Source organism: Callithrix jacchus, chromosome 8, assembly GCF_049354715.1.
Source record: "Callithrix jacchus isolate 240 chromosome 8, calJac240_pri, whole genome shotgun sequence".
Lineage (NCBI taxonomy): Eukaryota > Metazoa > Chordata > Mammalia > Primates > Cebidae > Callithrix > Callithrix jacchus.
This window is the reverse complement of record NC_133509.1, coordinates 95,910,165-95,926,706: the sequence shown is the minus strand read 5'-3', so window position 1 is coordinate 95,926,706 and position 16,542 is coordinate 95,910,165. Positions and strand designations below refer to the sequence as shown.

General features: G+C 42.8%; 1 long non-coding RNA gene across 1 annotated transcript in view; it reads right to left on the bottom strand.

Annotated features, from left to right (window-relative positions):
* The window catches only part of LOC144577514 (uncharacterized), a 58,755-nt gene extending 47,376 nt beyond the window's left edge, over positions 1–11,379 (bottom strand). Inside the window, exon 1 of the long non-coding RNA XR_013521652.1 lies at positions 11,218–11,379. This is a non-coding gene — a long non-coding RNA (uncharacterized LOC144577514). The remainder of the gene's footprint in view (positions 1–11,217) is intronic.
* Positions 11,380–16,542: the final 5,163 nt, after the last annotated feature.

Genomic DNA, 16,542 nt, shown 5'->3' with positions numbered 1-16,542 from the left:
AATGAGGATACTACCAATGAAAATGCTTCTCTGAGCTGTACAACACCAAATAAATAACAAAAACGCACCCTATCAAGTAAGGGTAACGGAACCAAAGTAAGACACTGAGCAACCAAGAATCATTTTGAAAGATTTCCTTATGAAAATCATTTTCAGTGATCCTGGATGCACTAATTTCAAGATTAAAACACAATAACACATATCAAATTGTGCTGCAAAGAGCAGTGCCTCTGGGAGGCTCAGAACCAGTCTGACAACTTTTCTGCGATTAGAAAGGGGGAAATATCACTTTACAGACTGTTTTTCAGAAGGCAGGCGTCAGCACTCTTTGGATACAAGGGCAAGACCAGGCAGTGTGTGGGAGGGGGTACTGTGGGCTGCCTTCTACCTCCCCTCATCTCAGAATCCAGAGAACTCTTAGGTGATGAGGGTCACAGGGGATGGCAATCTCTGTGGATCGTTTGGATTATAAATATTCTCCCAGGCTGCCTTTTAGCAAAAAGTCACTTAGGGAAATATGTACCTGAAGCCCTTCCTTCTCCCATTGGGCAAATGATTTAGAAAATGATCTGCCAAAGCTGCAGCAGGAAGGAAGAGGAAGGGAAGATGTTCCATAGGTCAAGGAGACAGGGGTGAGGCTGGGAGGTCTGGAGGCTCTGACTTGGGTGCAGGATGCCACCCTTTCAAAGAATCTAAGAAGCTGCTATGAAGACCACTATGCATGGGCTAGGGGAGGTTCTCTAAGTGAGGAGCCAGGTCCTACCCCTGGGGAGCGAAGTGCCAGCTACAGAACCTGTGCAGGAAGAATGTGGGCAGTAGCAGTTCTCAGACAGGTGTCACTTTAATATGCCCCTGTCCCCCATCGCTCTCATGACAAAGAGGAGCAAAGGAGAGAAAAGCATGGGGAGTGGGCACATGAAGGGAAGGAGATGTTCAATATTTTCCCAAGCAGAAGATGAGAGCACACCAAGAAAGAAAAAGGGAGATGAAGATGAGAGAGAAGAAAAAGCAGAGCTAATAGATATACCCATCATCCAAACACAATTTCAGTGATTTGTCTATGCTTGTGACCCATAACGTCAACGGGATATTCTTAGAGAAGCTAGCATCCAAAAACAAGTTGCAGAAGTAAATATCTCTGGCTCATCGGGGATCTGGGCACTGGGTTCTTCTCATTCTCAGCAACTCAAGGGCTCTCCAGCTCCCTCTGAGCCAATCGCTGCTGATGGGCTCCCCACTTTCTCAACGCCTTGTCCCATTTTCTTTCAAACTAATCTGAAACCGTCACCTTTGTCCTAAATTTTCAGCTCCAGATTCATTTTTTAAAAAATGACCTGCCACCACAGCATGTAATTTTTATAAATGTCTGCCCAACACTAACAGCACCAAGTAATAAGATTCAAATCCCTACAGTGACATTATTCTGCCAACCCCTCCCCTTCCCCGAGACTTACCAGAGCATGGGCTGTCTGCCCGGGAAATACAATAAAATGTGAGAACAGGAATAAATGAAAATTAAACTTTAAATTCTGTATCTTTGCCTGTTTTGTTTTCTTCCTTTTTCTTTTACTCTTTCCTTTCCCCCTTTTCTCTTATCATGTTAATTTTTAGCTAACTCTGCTTTTGTCTCCCATATAGATGATGTGAATAGATCTACTCTTTCCTTATGAATTTCTAGGTGAGTAGATCTATTCCTTCCTTATGAACTTCTAGGTGAGCAGACTGCCTTCTGTACCGTGTGAACCATTTTCCTCTCTTGCCGTTTCTTACCGTGTATCCTCCTGGCCCTTCCTAGCTAAGCTCTTCATTGTTCTTTAGGTTCAGTGCCATGATTCTTTGTCTTGGTCTTCTTCTTATTGGCTCTTGCAAATCTTACCTGGTTTTTCCCTGTCCCAGCATATCCTGCTGGTCTCTGTTTGTAAGGCCTCACCCCATTTCCTGTTGTGTTTCTTGAGAAATTTCTTTAATCCTCAAATGCCCTGTCCTTTCTAACTAGCATGAGGGATGATGTGGGGCCTCCTTTCCTTTGTCGAATCTAATAAGCTTCTAACTGTTGTTTTTCCCTCTCATTTGATCCAATAGCTATAGCTCTGGCCAAGGGGATCAAAAGAGTGTCTCTCTTGGGTGTACACCTGCTAGAAGGACTCTGCTCCCTGACAGAGGCGGTGTCCTTGGATGAAGGCAATCAGAAGCCTTCGCCACTCACACAACCATTTCAGGAGTATGGTTCATTTGGTAGGAACTGGAATTTGTTGTTGGAGCAGTTTGGATTGGGAGAAAGCAGGGATGCTGAGCTCTCAGGATTGTCTGCCTTCCCAGGGCTTCTCCAGTACTGTGGCAGCATCTCCCACCATGAACCACTGAGCTCGAAGATATTGGGTCCCTGCACCAACGCATTCCTTACTCCCTCAGTGAAAAGAGCATACCAGAGGCCTCCCAAGGAACGTAGTCAGGTGGCAGGTTCTCTAGTCTTACGTACTAAATTCATTTGAACGTTGCAGCTTCCTTGAGCCTTCTGACTCCTTTCTCAATATTATACCAGAGCAGCTCTGTCATCTTCACCTCATTTCTTATAAGCCATTTTCCATGCAGGCCTTATACAGTAACAATGGCACATAAGATTTATAAAGAAATTCTGTATCTTTGCCTGTTTTGTTATAAAGCTGAAAAACCTGATGCAATGCTCTTAATGATTACAGTTAGGGAAAATTATAACAACCCAAATGTTATGTTTTATATGTTTCTATTTTTTATTTAGTGATGGCTAATACAACTAGTAGATTAACAGAACTCTAAGATATGAAGAAACTAATCTATATAATGACAGCATTTTAAGCATTCAGCTTCTGGCTTATAGGATGGTACACACTGGCAGCTGTCACCCCGCTACTCATGAGGCTAACTCCTCATCAGGGTCAAGGTGAAAGAAAACTGATGTTAAAGAGAAATCATGAACCAATAGACATAAAATGACTCAGGCTTACAGATGGAGACTTGGAGGAGCTGACGCCCCTTGCCCCAGTGGGAAGGAGATAATACAAACAATGGAATGGCTCCTTCACTTCTGAAGCATCAATTACAACGTGGTTGTCACTCAATATTTGCAACATTTATACTAAAAGATTGCTTGTTATTTACATGAAACTCAAATTTAACTGGGCATCTTGAATTTTATCTGGCAACCCTAATAATACACAACTACCACATGACATACTTCATTTCTCCAGAGGTCCAAGGACAGCTATCAAACTGCTGATGAGATCCTATAACACACCTATTGAGAGATCCAAATTCATTCTCAGCTCCAGAGCCAAAGGAGGTTGATGAAATCCAATGTCGGGTCATTTCCAGCCACAGTTTGGACTGTTTACTTCAGGGACACTGATTAAGTCATACATTACAAGGAAGCCTCCCATTGCCCCTAATTCAAAACAGCTGGGCCAGCTTCTCCTGCCAGCCAAGACTTGCAGTGGAAGCCTCAGGAGGGGACTGTGTTTGGAAGGAGGGCAGTCAGGGGACAGGTTTAATATCAAGCAAGGACATCTCTTGATGCTCCTGTGGAAAAGCTCTTGATAGAGCATCGGGTTACAAAGCCTCTGTTAGGTGAGGGGTGAAGAGGGACGAGGGGGGGCGGTGAAGAGGGACAGAGCGTCTAGGGAGCACTGGAGAAATCACTGAAACATTTGAGGATCAAAGAATTCAGCCTGTCAAATGCCGTGATACTTTTTCAACGAGGAAACAAGCTCACAATTTTCCCCCTGAGGGCGTAGAGACAAAAGCCAAGGTTCAACTAAAAATTTTAAAGACTTTTTTTAAGCTGCCAAACTCTCTGTCTGTATATGGTTTGCTTACACTTAAGCTTTTTTCCCCTTGAAATATGGGGGGCAGGAGAACATTTTATTTTGGTGAGTCTGGCCAGTGTGGAATGTACAAACGCATACATTTGTGCCCATAAATCTAGTTCATTTACTTAGCAAAGCTTATTCATTTCCTTACCAAAGCATCTTATCCCAACAAGGAAGGAGGATGTTTTACCTAAACCTATAAGGTGAGAAAGGGTGTAGCTCAACCATGCTTCCTGCTTCTTGTTTGCTTTCTTCCCAGAAGCTTACCTGCACGGCACAGTTGAAGAGCGTGTAGGTTGAAAGGTGATGAAAGAGAGAGAGAGAGAGAGAGAGAGAGAGAGAGAGAGAGAGAGAGAGAGAGAGAGAGAGAGAGAGGTGGGGTGGGGGGAAGAAAGGCTAACAGCATGGGACGAAGATTGCGATGAGTAGGGCAGATGTATTTTCCCTCCCTTTAAGAAATATTTCAAGTTTTGCTTTTTTTGGAGAGAATCCAGCTTGTTTTAACTTCATTTTCTAGTAGATAATGCTTCTATGAATTTGGTTGAACTAGAGAACAGAATGAAAGCGAAGTCAAGGTAAGCATGCTAGGGAATGAAAGGCACCGGGTCCGAGTGTTTCCACATCCGTGTCTACTGGCCATGAACATAACATCAGCTCTGACAGAGAAATAAACAGAAGATAAAATCAAAACTCAATCTTCATATGGTTCCAAGACAGGCCCTGTATTTGCCTTCGCATGAGATTTACAGTATCTGTTCTAGCCTGATATAAGTTTAAAAGAACAGGAGTTCTTTTAAAAAGTAGAAATGGGTTTTGAAAGAGCAGAGGTTGCTTATCAAAGATCTTGGCTGACATCTGAGCCAGCCCTGCGGATGCTGAGTGCACATCTGTGTATCACAGGACAATGTTTTCATTCTTTCAAATGCCAGAATAACTTTCCTCCCTGGCTGGGCCCCAACTGCTTCTGGTACACATCAGGAAGGTTCTGGTGGCATTCCCATTAGTTAGCGAGGAGGGAGAAAGTGATGATGTTCCTGTTGAGGCTGAGGTGATTATATGGAGAGGCTGGGAAGATGTGGACACAGGAAGTAGAGGAGGCTGGACGAAGGAGGCAGGAGCTGCTCCTCTAAGTGTGAGTGGAGACTCAGAAGAAGAACTCAGCACTAATCTGCCCTCTACACTATGAATTCCTTTCTTCATTTCTTATTTTTATTTTTTATTTTATGTATTTATTTTTTGAGACAGGGTCTCACTCCGTCACCTACACTGGAGTGTGGTGGTGCGAACGTGACTCACTGCAACCTCAACCTCCCACTGCAGCCTCAATCTCCCCAGACCAAGTGATCCTCCTGCCTCAGCCTCCCCTGTAGCTGCGACTACAGGCATGTGCCACCACAGCAAGCTAATTTTTTAATCTTTTCTAGAGATGAAAGAGTCTCATCATCTTGTGCAGGCCGGTCTTGAACTCCTGGCTCAAATGATCCTCACGCCTTGGTCTCCCAAAGTGGTAAAATTACAGACATGCACCACCATGCTCAATCTGCCTCTTTTTTAAAAACTGAAACACAGCGTGCTTTTAGTAAAGTGTACCAATCTAAAGTGCAGAGCTTGATGACTTTTTACAAATGTATATGCCGGTCTAGCTACCTCCAGATTAAGGTATAGATCAAGGGTTCCAGAAAGAGTTCCAGAAAGACACAGCCTCGACCATAATATTCCACAGTATGTCACAGTTTTCTATTTTTAAATGCCAGAATAATGTTGTTTCCTGACTTGGCTCCAAGTCTTTCTCATAAAGAAACGGCCATATTAGAATACTATAATTTTTTAAAGTTACCTTAATTTTGTTACACCAGGCTACACAAATTAACAGAAAGCTCTTTCTGTCATGTTCAAGCTAAGTCAAAACCATCCACATGACAACACCTCAAGAACCAGCTGTTCAGCAGGCCAGCGTCTCTTAAGCCTAGAAAGCTGTGAAGGGCTTGCCAGGGGAGTGAAGTAAGCGTGAAGTGTGAGCTTGGAAATGTAGAGGTGAAATTTGCTGAGCTCCCCATCCTTCAGAAGCTCTGCAAATATCTCTGTCCTTCTCTCTACTGCTGCTTCTTATTTCTTTGGCAACCTTTGCTTTTACTGATTTTTAATTTTTATTTATTTTTTTTATTTTTTATTTTTTTGAGACGGAGTTCTGCTCTTATTACCCAGGCTGGAGTGCAATGGCACTATCTCGGCTCACTGCAACCTCTGCCTCCTGGGTTCAAGCAATTCTCCTACCTCAGCCTCCCGAGTAGCTGGGACTACAGGCTGTGCCACCATGCCCAGCTAAATTTTGTATTTTTAGTAGAGATGAGGTCTCACCATGTTGACCAGGATGGTCTTGATCTCTTGACCTCGTGATCCACCCGCCTCGGCCTCCCAAAGTTCTGGGATTATAGGCGTGAGCCACCGCGCCCGGCCTAATTTTTATTTTTTTAAGACAGACTCTTGCTCTGTCCCCCCAAGGTTGGAATGCAGTGGCCCAATCTCAGCTCACTATAATCTCTGCCTCCCTGGTTCATGCGATTCTCATGCCTCCATCTCCCGAGTAGCTGGGATTACAAGCGTGCACCACCACACCCAGCTAATTTTTATAATTTTAGTAGAGGCGGGATTTCCCCCCATTGGCCAGGCTGGACTTGAACTCCCGACCTTATGTGATCCACCACCTTGACCTCCCAAAGTGCTGGGATTACAGGTGTGAGCCACCATGCTTGGCCCCAAGTTTTAAATTTTTTTATCCCCAGGCTTTTCACCAACCTGATAGCAAAAGTGGCTAGGATCTGGATCACAAAATAAATGTAGAGAGAAATGCCCCAGAAATGCTACAAACCCCAACCCACACATTTTATCAGCAAGCAGAGTGTATAAAATTTGCTAACAATTTTTATGCTGCAAGCTTGGCCAGAGGAGATGGTGGAATCCCAGAGGTCCTGGTGCTTCTCCTGAATGTGTCATAAAAGCCATACCAGTTCTAAGCAGCAGTCTCAGTTCTGCAACTGGCACAAGGCTTTTCTATATTACGCAAAATTGAATACAGGTTAAAGAACGGGACCCATTCTTTGGCAGATATTTAGAAAGCTTTGGCAGATAAGTCTAAATATCTGCCAATGCTTTATGGCAACATAGGAGTGGAACACAGCTGAAGCGGGGTAGTACTCTTTTATCAAAAAATGGCAAGCTCTGAAAGGGTGGCAGACCTCAGGACAGAGGCTTCAGGAAGACACACAAGTAAACAGCAAGCACTTATCAAATACCTATGTGACCACAAGTATGTATTTAACAAATAAATATAAGTATTTATTAAGCATCTGTATTATTTAGGGTTTTCTAAGGAAACAGACCAATTGGATATTGTTATATGTCAAGAGAGAGATTTATTTTAAGGAATAGACTCATAACTGTGGGTGGCAAATATGAAGGTTAGAGGGCTGGCTGGCAGACTAGAAATTCATGTAGGAGTTGATGTTGCAGTCTTGAGTCTGAAATCCATAGGGCAGGCCAGCAGTCTGGAAACTCAGGAAGGGTTTCTCTGATGCAGTCTTAAGGCAGAATTCCTTCCTTGGGAAGCCTCAGTCTTTGCTCTAAGGCCTTTGGTCAGTTGGATGTGACCCAGACCCACCTACATGATGAAGAGTACTCTCCTTTACTTAAAGTCTACTAGCTGTAAATGTTTATTACATCTAAAAAAAAAAGACCTTCACAACATCTAGACTGTTGTTGGACCAAAGAACTTGGTACCACAGCTTCGCCAAACTGACAGATGAAGTGAACCATCACATCATATATGATCTAAACAATGATTTTTAAATGACTTGCTGGATAAAAAGAAAGTAACAAATCTGCACAGGCCAAAAATGCATTGAAAGGAGGAATTCTAGGAAGCCATCTATCAAACCCTGGTGACCTTGGGCTCTCATTGCAATGACTTCAGTGACTTCTCGGGAAGTGAGATAGAGGAGAAAACTCACTACCAGGAGAGAAAGAGAGGTCAGATGGGAAAGGGTGAGGTGAAGAGGAGGCTGGAGAAAACTACCTCTCCTGGAACCTGACTATACTGGCACCAAGATATTGGATACCAGCCTCCAGAACGGTGAGAAATAAACATCTGTTGTTTAAGTCACCCCGTCTATGGTATTTTATCATTCTGAGCTCACAGACAACCACCAAGAGTAACTGTCACAAAGCAATAGGTAGGGGCAAACCTAATTTCAGGACATTGTAAAATGTCCTCATACAGTTTCAAATTATAGAATGACACACATAGACTGGACCTTGGTGGTCATATGATCCAGCAATTTCCAAACTCTTAACTCTGACGTTTGGCCTGGGCCCCTCACTGCTTCCACTCTCTCTCTCCCTCCCACCTAACTCTCCACATTGTTTGGAAAAGCCATTCACTTCACACACATTTCTTAAGGGCTTGCCAGGTTCAAGGCATTGAGATGTGTGATGAGAAATAGAGTGGTTAAACAGACATTCTCAAGCTTTCAGCACAAAGGCCACTTCCTCAGAAACACCCTCTCAGTACACATACCCACAGTGTGACTCATGTGGGCTGCTTTGAGCTCCCATGTCACCTACGCCAACCATCATATTCTATGCTGTCTAATGTGTGCCTAACAATTTCTAGAATTCCTGCTTATATGGATTTTATGCTAACTTGTTTAATGTGTACCTCTAAGTTGTCTCTAAATTACAAGTTCCCAGAGAGCAGGGTCTGGGTCTGGCTTGTTTCCTGTAGTATCCCCAGATCATAGCACAATAGCTGGCTTATAGTAGGTGCTCAATAAACCATTGCTAAATGAATACATTTCTCCAGTTTTTCAATTCCAACAATGATGGTTACATGGTCAGTCCGTTTTGCTCCTGGTTCATTTGCCATAGACCCAGGTGCAGGGAGAAGCAGCAGAGCAGCTGCTTGGCCCCTTCTTAAATCACTGCTGTAGACAGTTGGGGTTCAGGAATAACCCAGAATGCCTTTGGCCAGAAGGTATTTTTGCCCACTAGTTTTCATAACCCTGTTTGTTTGAAAGGAAATTTGATCCAGATGTTCCAGCTTCATTTACATTAAACTCATCACCATATGACACCATAACAGCTTTTGAGGGCCATGAAGTCCATTTTCACAAACTAGGCCGTTGCCTTTTGCCAGCTATAAATGAGTACAGAACCCCAGTTCTTTGCATTTGGGTCCAAATTTAGACTCAGCAAGGACTGGGAGAGTGTGAAGTTTGGCAACTCTGAATTCTCCTCTCCCTGCTGAGGCATGGGTGGGATTTTATAGACTTTGGAATGTAGATTTCCTAATGACTCAGACAAATGTCACAATGTGATGGGTTAATCCACCAAAAAAACAAAAACCAAGATTATTCCTTGACTTTGTGATTTCTTCTGCCCATTTTAAAAATGGGAGATAGAAGAGAGGGTAAGGAAGGAGTTTCAGAAAGGGAGACAAACACACATCCAAAATTTGTAACAGCCTAATAATTCACTAACAGAACCAGGGAATTTAAATGTGCTAGTCCCTTAGCAGGCAAAGAGACAAGGCCTCCTGCCTGTTCCTGGGTAGGCCTCTGCAGAGAAAGACAACTCCTCATTCCACTGAATTAGCTCAACTCTGAAAAACTTAACTCAAAGTGATCTGTAAAGATATTTTATGGCCCAGGAAATGTGTGCATGAGGGTAATTCTCTGAGACAACTGGAAAACGTCATCTCAGTGCAGTGAGTTGCTCGCTCCTCTGCTCAGGGAGTACTCAATGCTGTCTTTGCTTTTCACATGTTGCAATTTATCTGTTTAAAAGGCTGTTCCCACCGGTAGACTGGAAAGATCCAAGGACAGGAGTTGCAACTATGTGCCTTGTATATTCAGCACTTAGCACAGTGCCTGCCATATCGTAGTTGCTCATAAAATGTATGATGAATGAGTGAATGACTTACCACCTCTACATTAACCAGATGACTGTATCACCACATAGATACAGAAAGATAAGTACATATATCAATATAAGACAGACAGACATAAGACAGAATAAAGAAATACAGAAAAGAAAAACCTCCTATTTCTTGAAAATCCTATGAGTAGAACCAGAGAATTTTAGATAAGCAAGTATCAACAATACGCAGATATGAGCATGTCTATGTATTACTCTGATTATACTTTCTGTTCCATTTTCTGTAGGTTTTTATAGGGCGACAAATCTCTGAAAATCGATACTTCTCAGCTTTCCAATGATACCATAGTTACAACCTCTCTGCAATGGCAAAGTCCATCCCTTCGACAATATTGAAAAACACTCTGCAATTCCTTAAGCGATCTAGAACAGTTATGCCCTTCCTTAGATCCAAAGTTAATGACATCTGTTTATAAAGGTGGAAAAATGACTGTTATTTTTTATATCGTGTTTTCCATGTATGATTGGATTTTCTAAGCCAGCCTGAAAGCCACAGGCTTGCTAGACTACAGCAGTGCCCTGAAGCAGAAGTGGTAATCCTGTCTGAAATGAAGGAGAGGATGACTTCATCCTCGGCAGTTACGGACGCAGGGATTCTGAGATTTGAAGTGGGATTTGGAAAAAATCTCTGGTGCTGTGAATATGGGGGCTGCTGGCGGCTTCTTCACCTGACTGAATCGCCCCGCTCCCTCCTCTCCAGTTATAATAACTGCCCTCTTGGCTAGGACTGTGGCAGATTATATTTTTTGTCATTTTTTCCACTCCCAGTTTCAAGGGATTTTTACTGTGGATCTTAATTTCCCACTTCTGTTCAAATCTTCTTGACACAATTTCAGATCATAAGCAATCTTAAGTGTGGAGGGATATTAAATGCATCGGGCACTTGGCAATTTAGGAGCCACAATGGAGAAGCAATTAAGGGTGAAGAGTAGGCTGCAGTCATCGGAGATCACTTCTGCTCTCTGACGGCAGCACAGCTGTGTTTGGCTTGCCTACTCATGTGTGACTGCAAACCAACAAGACTAATATTTAGGGTTATTTCATCCAAATGGAATGTATTTATGGAGTACCTACTATATGCAAAGCATCCTACTAGATGTGTAGAATTGTAACAATGAACAGAACTTTCCTGGCACTTTCAAGGCATTTTCAATCCAGTATAAGCTATGCAAGAACACATGGTGGTTTTGTATTGTCTTAATTCAGCCAGGCTGTGACTGCCCTTCTAAGAATTTCCTTCTCTGTTTGATTATGGGAAAGGGATAGTTGTGAGAGAAGTTTGTGGAAGTGATGGAGGATGGAGTCTCCATGTTGAGGCTCTGAAGGTTGAGGTGCCAAACGCTGTAGCACTATGCATGCCGTCAGTGCTCTTGTAGCTTACCTCACACAGGGGGGCATCGCTGTAACCCACAGCTCCTCAGGCTCTTCCTTCAGCTCCTGCATGTATCAGGGCCACTGTCTGGCAAAGGCCACCAGCTTCTTCTGCAGGGCAATGCAGTATCAAGGCTGGAACTACTGAGAGACAAAGACAGGTTCCAGTTTGTCCTCATGGGTTTCAGTTTGCTCTTTTCCATGTTCAGCTTTTGTTCGCAACTGTTGCCCCAACAGTAGAGACGGCAGCATGGCATTTACTTAGGCTTTTGGGTTAATGCCACATTCCTCCTCTCACTCCCACAATTGCATGTGGTCTAATCCCTATATGCAATGCCTCCTTCCATATCATTCATAGTACCTCTGCTTCTCTAATTCAACCCAGACAATATGGAATACACAAACACACACACACATACACACACACACACACACACACACAGAGAGAGAGAGGAAGAGAGAGAGAGAGAGAGAGAGAGAGAGAGGGAACAAACGCTTGGCCTATTTAATGTGATCACTTGAGACTCCTATATATTTATTCCAATGATGTTTACTGACTCATTATAGGACTTGGAAAGTCACTTTATCCCCCTTGACTTCATCTGTAAAATAAGCACTGGATCTAAATCAATGTTTTTCATTTTGTCTGGTTATTAAATCATAAAGTTTATCACGATAGGTACAGAACTCCAAAGTCACATTTCAGACCCACTGAATCAAAATATTCAGGGGAGTGATCAGCAAATCGTTACTTTACACTGGGGCTCTAGGTAACTCATATCATTAGGTAAAGCTGGGACAAGGCTGACAGGTATTGGTGGGTAGTTGGTGCCCAAGGGGGCAAGTGGAAGCTGGAATGCAACATGTGCTTTACTCATCAAGCTGTATGTCCTGGTGTCCAAGAGGCATTTAAAAAATTTGCAGTGAACTAACTCACAAAATCAAATACTGCATGTTCTCATTTATAAGTGGGTGCTAAACAATGGGTGCACATGGACATAAAGATGGATATAATAGACAAGGGAGTCCAAAAGGAGTGGGGGAAGGAGGGGGATGAAGGCTTAAAAATAACCTGTTGGGTTCAATGTTCAATTTTTGGGTGATGGATACAGTATAAGCCCAATCTCCACCATTACACAATATACCCATGTTACAAATCCCCTGCATCTAAAAGAAAAAAGGAAAAGTTTACACAAAGGCGTATGGCACCCTGAGTTTGGAAATTGCTTTATTATACAATCACCATGGTCCAGTCTATGTCAGGCATTCTGTAATTTGAAGCTGTATGAAGATCCTTTACAGTGTCCTAAAATGAGGCTTGTTCCTACTCATTGTTTCATGACAGCTACTTTTGGTGGTTGTCTCAGTCAGCTCGGGATGCTATGATCGAATACCATAGACTGGGTGATTTAAACAACATTTATTTCTCACTGTTCTGGAGGCAGGAATCCAAGATCTTGGTGCCAGTATAGTGGGGTTCCTGGTGAGGGTCTTCTTCCTGGGTGGATGGGGAGTTGTTTTTTTTTTTTTTTAAATAAGGGTACTGTCTTAGTCTGTTTTGTATTGCTGTAACAGAATACCACAGGCTAGGTAATTTATATAGAATAGAAATGTATTTCTTACAGTTTTTGAGGCTGGGAAGTCCAAGAGCATGGCACTGGCATCTGACGAGGAGGGCCTTTGGGCTATATCATCCCATAGCAGAAGATGGAAGGTCAAGAGAGCATGAGACAGCAAGAGGAGGCCACACTTGGTTTTATAAAAAACCCACTCTCTCAATAGCAAAGCCATTCCCTTGATAATGACATTAATCCATTCATGAGGGCAGAGCACACATGATTTCATCACGTCTTAAAGATCCCACCTCTCAACACTGCTGCATTGGGAATTAAGTTTCCAACATATGAACTTTAGGGGACACATTCAAACCATAGCAGTCACTAATTCCATCTAATGACCTAATTATCTCCCAAAGGCCACAATACAAATACCATCATATTGGGGTTAGGTCTTCAACATATGAATTCTGTAGGGACATGATTCAGACTATAGCAATGGTAATTGAACTTTGTGTATTTTTTTTTTTTTTTTTTGAGACAGAGTTTCGCTCATTACCCAGGCTGGAGTGCAGTGGCGCGATCTTGGCTCACTGCAACCTCCGACTCCTGGGTTCAGGCAATTCTCCTGCCTCAGTCTCCTGAGTAGCTGGGATTACAGGCACACGCCACCATGCTCAGCTAATTTTTTGTTTTTTTTTAGTAGAGATAAGGTTTCACCATGTTGACCATGATGGTCTCGAAATCTTGACCTCATGATCCACCCACCTTGGCCTCCCAAAGTGCTGGGATTACAGGCGTGATGAACTTTGTATATTGTTAACGAACAACAGGCGGCTATAAAGTCAACAGTGCTTTACGATTATTATTTTATCAATCATTGTTGTTAAAAATATGGGTACATATGTGTGTGAAACCTTATTTAAGCTACAGAAAATGCCTGGTTCTCATAAAGACTTGTGCTCTTCAGGACTCCATGACTTTGGGAATCATTGAGAGTGGAAAGACTTTCACATTTGATATTATATCCATAACTAGTCAAGGAATTCAGTTTCATAACTTGGGGGTTACATCTCATCTTTGATAGAAAATGGTAATATCCAGCTTGGATTCTCATCTTATTTACTCAGACATGTTGCTAAATAATTTTTAGTTGCTTACAAAAAGCTAAGCACACTTTCAAAATTAAACGAGTATTATAAAGTCATTGAGAACTGCCTGAATGCGAAGACTGTCTTATATATTTTTTGTCCCTTATAGAACTTTCCCAAATCTGAAAAAGTCAATATTTACTGAATCAAAAAATAAATATATGCCACTACTGAACCATACACTTAAAAAGGGTTTTTAAATTTAAAAATAAATAAAAGAGATCACAGTATTTAAAGGTAATTCTTTTAAAAAAGAGAATTCAGTAAATAATTCACGATTACATACTGATTAAACCAAACATCTCATCTCCCCAGGTGACATTTCAAAGAAGGGACATTTAAAAAGAAATCATTTTTCACTTCATAATCACCATTTGATTTGCACTTGATTTCCATGCTTCTAATGTAAACCCCATTTTACATTCAAACAGCCATACATTTGGTATTTGTTTGTTCTCTACCTAATTTCCATGGCAGGTTGAGGACAATGCAGAAATCAAAGGCTGGAGCTACCCTTGCTGCTGGGCCAGGCAGAGTTTCATGGGAAGAAACATGAGAGGGAAGAGCATGTCTTTAGAATCTGTCGCTGCTGAGTTTGAATTCTGGCTCTGCCACTAAACAAGCTATGTGACCCAGGGCAAATAGCTTCATCTCACCTTCCTTATCTTATTGATAACGCCCACTTTTTCAAGTGTAGTGAGGGTTAAATTAGATCATATAGATGCATGAATAAAGTAATATGATAAAGAATACTTAGCATAGCCCTGAGCAGACATTAGTTACCCAATGAATAGTAACTCTTAGTGGATCCATAATTATTATTTTAAAAGAGAGGTTTATGTTCATCACTTGTAAATCAAAAATATTATCTGCTGTAAGAACTCAAGAGTTAGGCAAAATTAAAAAATGCAGCTAAGAATCTGGGCCTAGGGAATTGGGTGGTAGGGGCAGAAAACATCAAAAGCAGAAAACAAAGGGGAGTTCATGCCCAGGAGCTCATGTGCAAGTGGATTGAGTCTCCTGAATGGATTGGGGTGTGCCAATCTGGACATGCACAAGGAAACAAGGAGAAACCAGAGCAGAGACAGGAAGTGGAAAGCAGCATGCTTCACCGCAGAGAGGGTCAGGGTTCCACGTGATGTGCAAAGCCAGTCTGACCTCAGATGCCAGGGCAGTTGTTGCCCCTCTCTCCCACCCTGCCATATAAGCACCCTTTCTATTGTGGGCAAGTAGTGCTACCCCAGGAAGATGCAGAATCTCATGGGCTTTTAGGGTATGTCAGATCATCTTTTGGTTTTTGTCACAGGAGAAATAAAGCCTTTGCAAAAAGAGGCAGGTTACTCCCCATTGGTCCCCTCCTGGCTCCGGGTCACCTGCATCTTTCTCTGGACCCCAGGATGCTGGCCCTGCATATTGCATATCCCAATCTCAGAAATGAGACAGAAGGAAGAAAACCCAAAGAGAGAACTTTGATGAGCAGTGCCAATGTGGGCATCAGAGGCTCAGTCCTACTGGGCTCTGAGGGACAGTGCAGAAGTCCCCTCAGAATCTCCCCACCGAGGAATGTTGTGTATTCACCACTAACTACCATTCCTAGTTAGTTTGTTGCCTCTGGGGGCTTTTTACCTGCATTTTAGCTCTGTCCTGTACAAGGGCCCAACCAGCTCCCTGGAACAGGGGAAAGCCCTCAGGTAAGGAAGCAGAGAGGAGACACTTCCCACCTGGGTGGGAAGCTGTCAGCACTGCGGGAAGTGTTCAACTCACAGGGGTCAGCCCCGATGTGGGCTAAAGGAATTCAAGGTAAAGCAACAACCACATCTGCTGCTCAAGGGGCAGCTCCCGCTGGGCTTCCTTGCCTCTTCCTGGAAGCCCAGGAGTGGACATGCGGCTTTCAAGGTTACCAGTCCCTGGTTGCTCAGCATCCCCTGTGGTTTGTCTACCCTACCCATGCCTCAGTAACCCATCTCTTTGTGGAACTGTCTTCAGAATCTCAACTACTTCTGTTTCCTGTCAGAATCCTGACTGGCAGACTGGGGCAGGGCCAGGGCTGTCTCGAAGGCCTTTGGTTCTCTATAAGGAAACCCACGGGCTCCTTAAACTCAGTAAAGCCCATCCATCACTGTTGGCCATGGAAGTCACTATTCCAGGTGCAGGAGGACCTCCAGGCTCATTGACAAGTTGGTTTCCTCTTGAAGATCATGTGCTTAGACTTCACTGTTGTCCCAGTGTTGGTGATGTTGGTCATGAGTGTTGCTTATCTTTTAAAGCGCTGGTCCCAAGGAGAACGCATAACTTTTTAAATACCTATATTAAGCTTAAATTAGAATTAAAATTTCATAAAAATAATACAAAGCACATGATAACAAATAAAACAATATCGAAGAACTTTCTCAGTTTCATTCTCTAGAGATAATTCATTTAAACTTGTTTTTAGTTTTTTGCTGGTAACCTCTATAATTCTAGATAGAATGCCCTATACCCCCGTTTATTTCTTTTCTTTCTCTCTTCTTTTTTTCTTGAGATAGGGTCTCACCCTATTGCCCAGGCTGGAGTGCAGTGGTGTGATCATAGCTTACTGCAGCCTTGACCTCGGTGCTCAAGTGATTCTCCCATCTCAGCCTTCTGAGT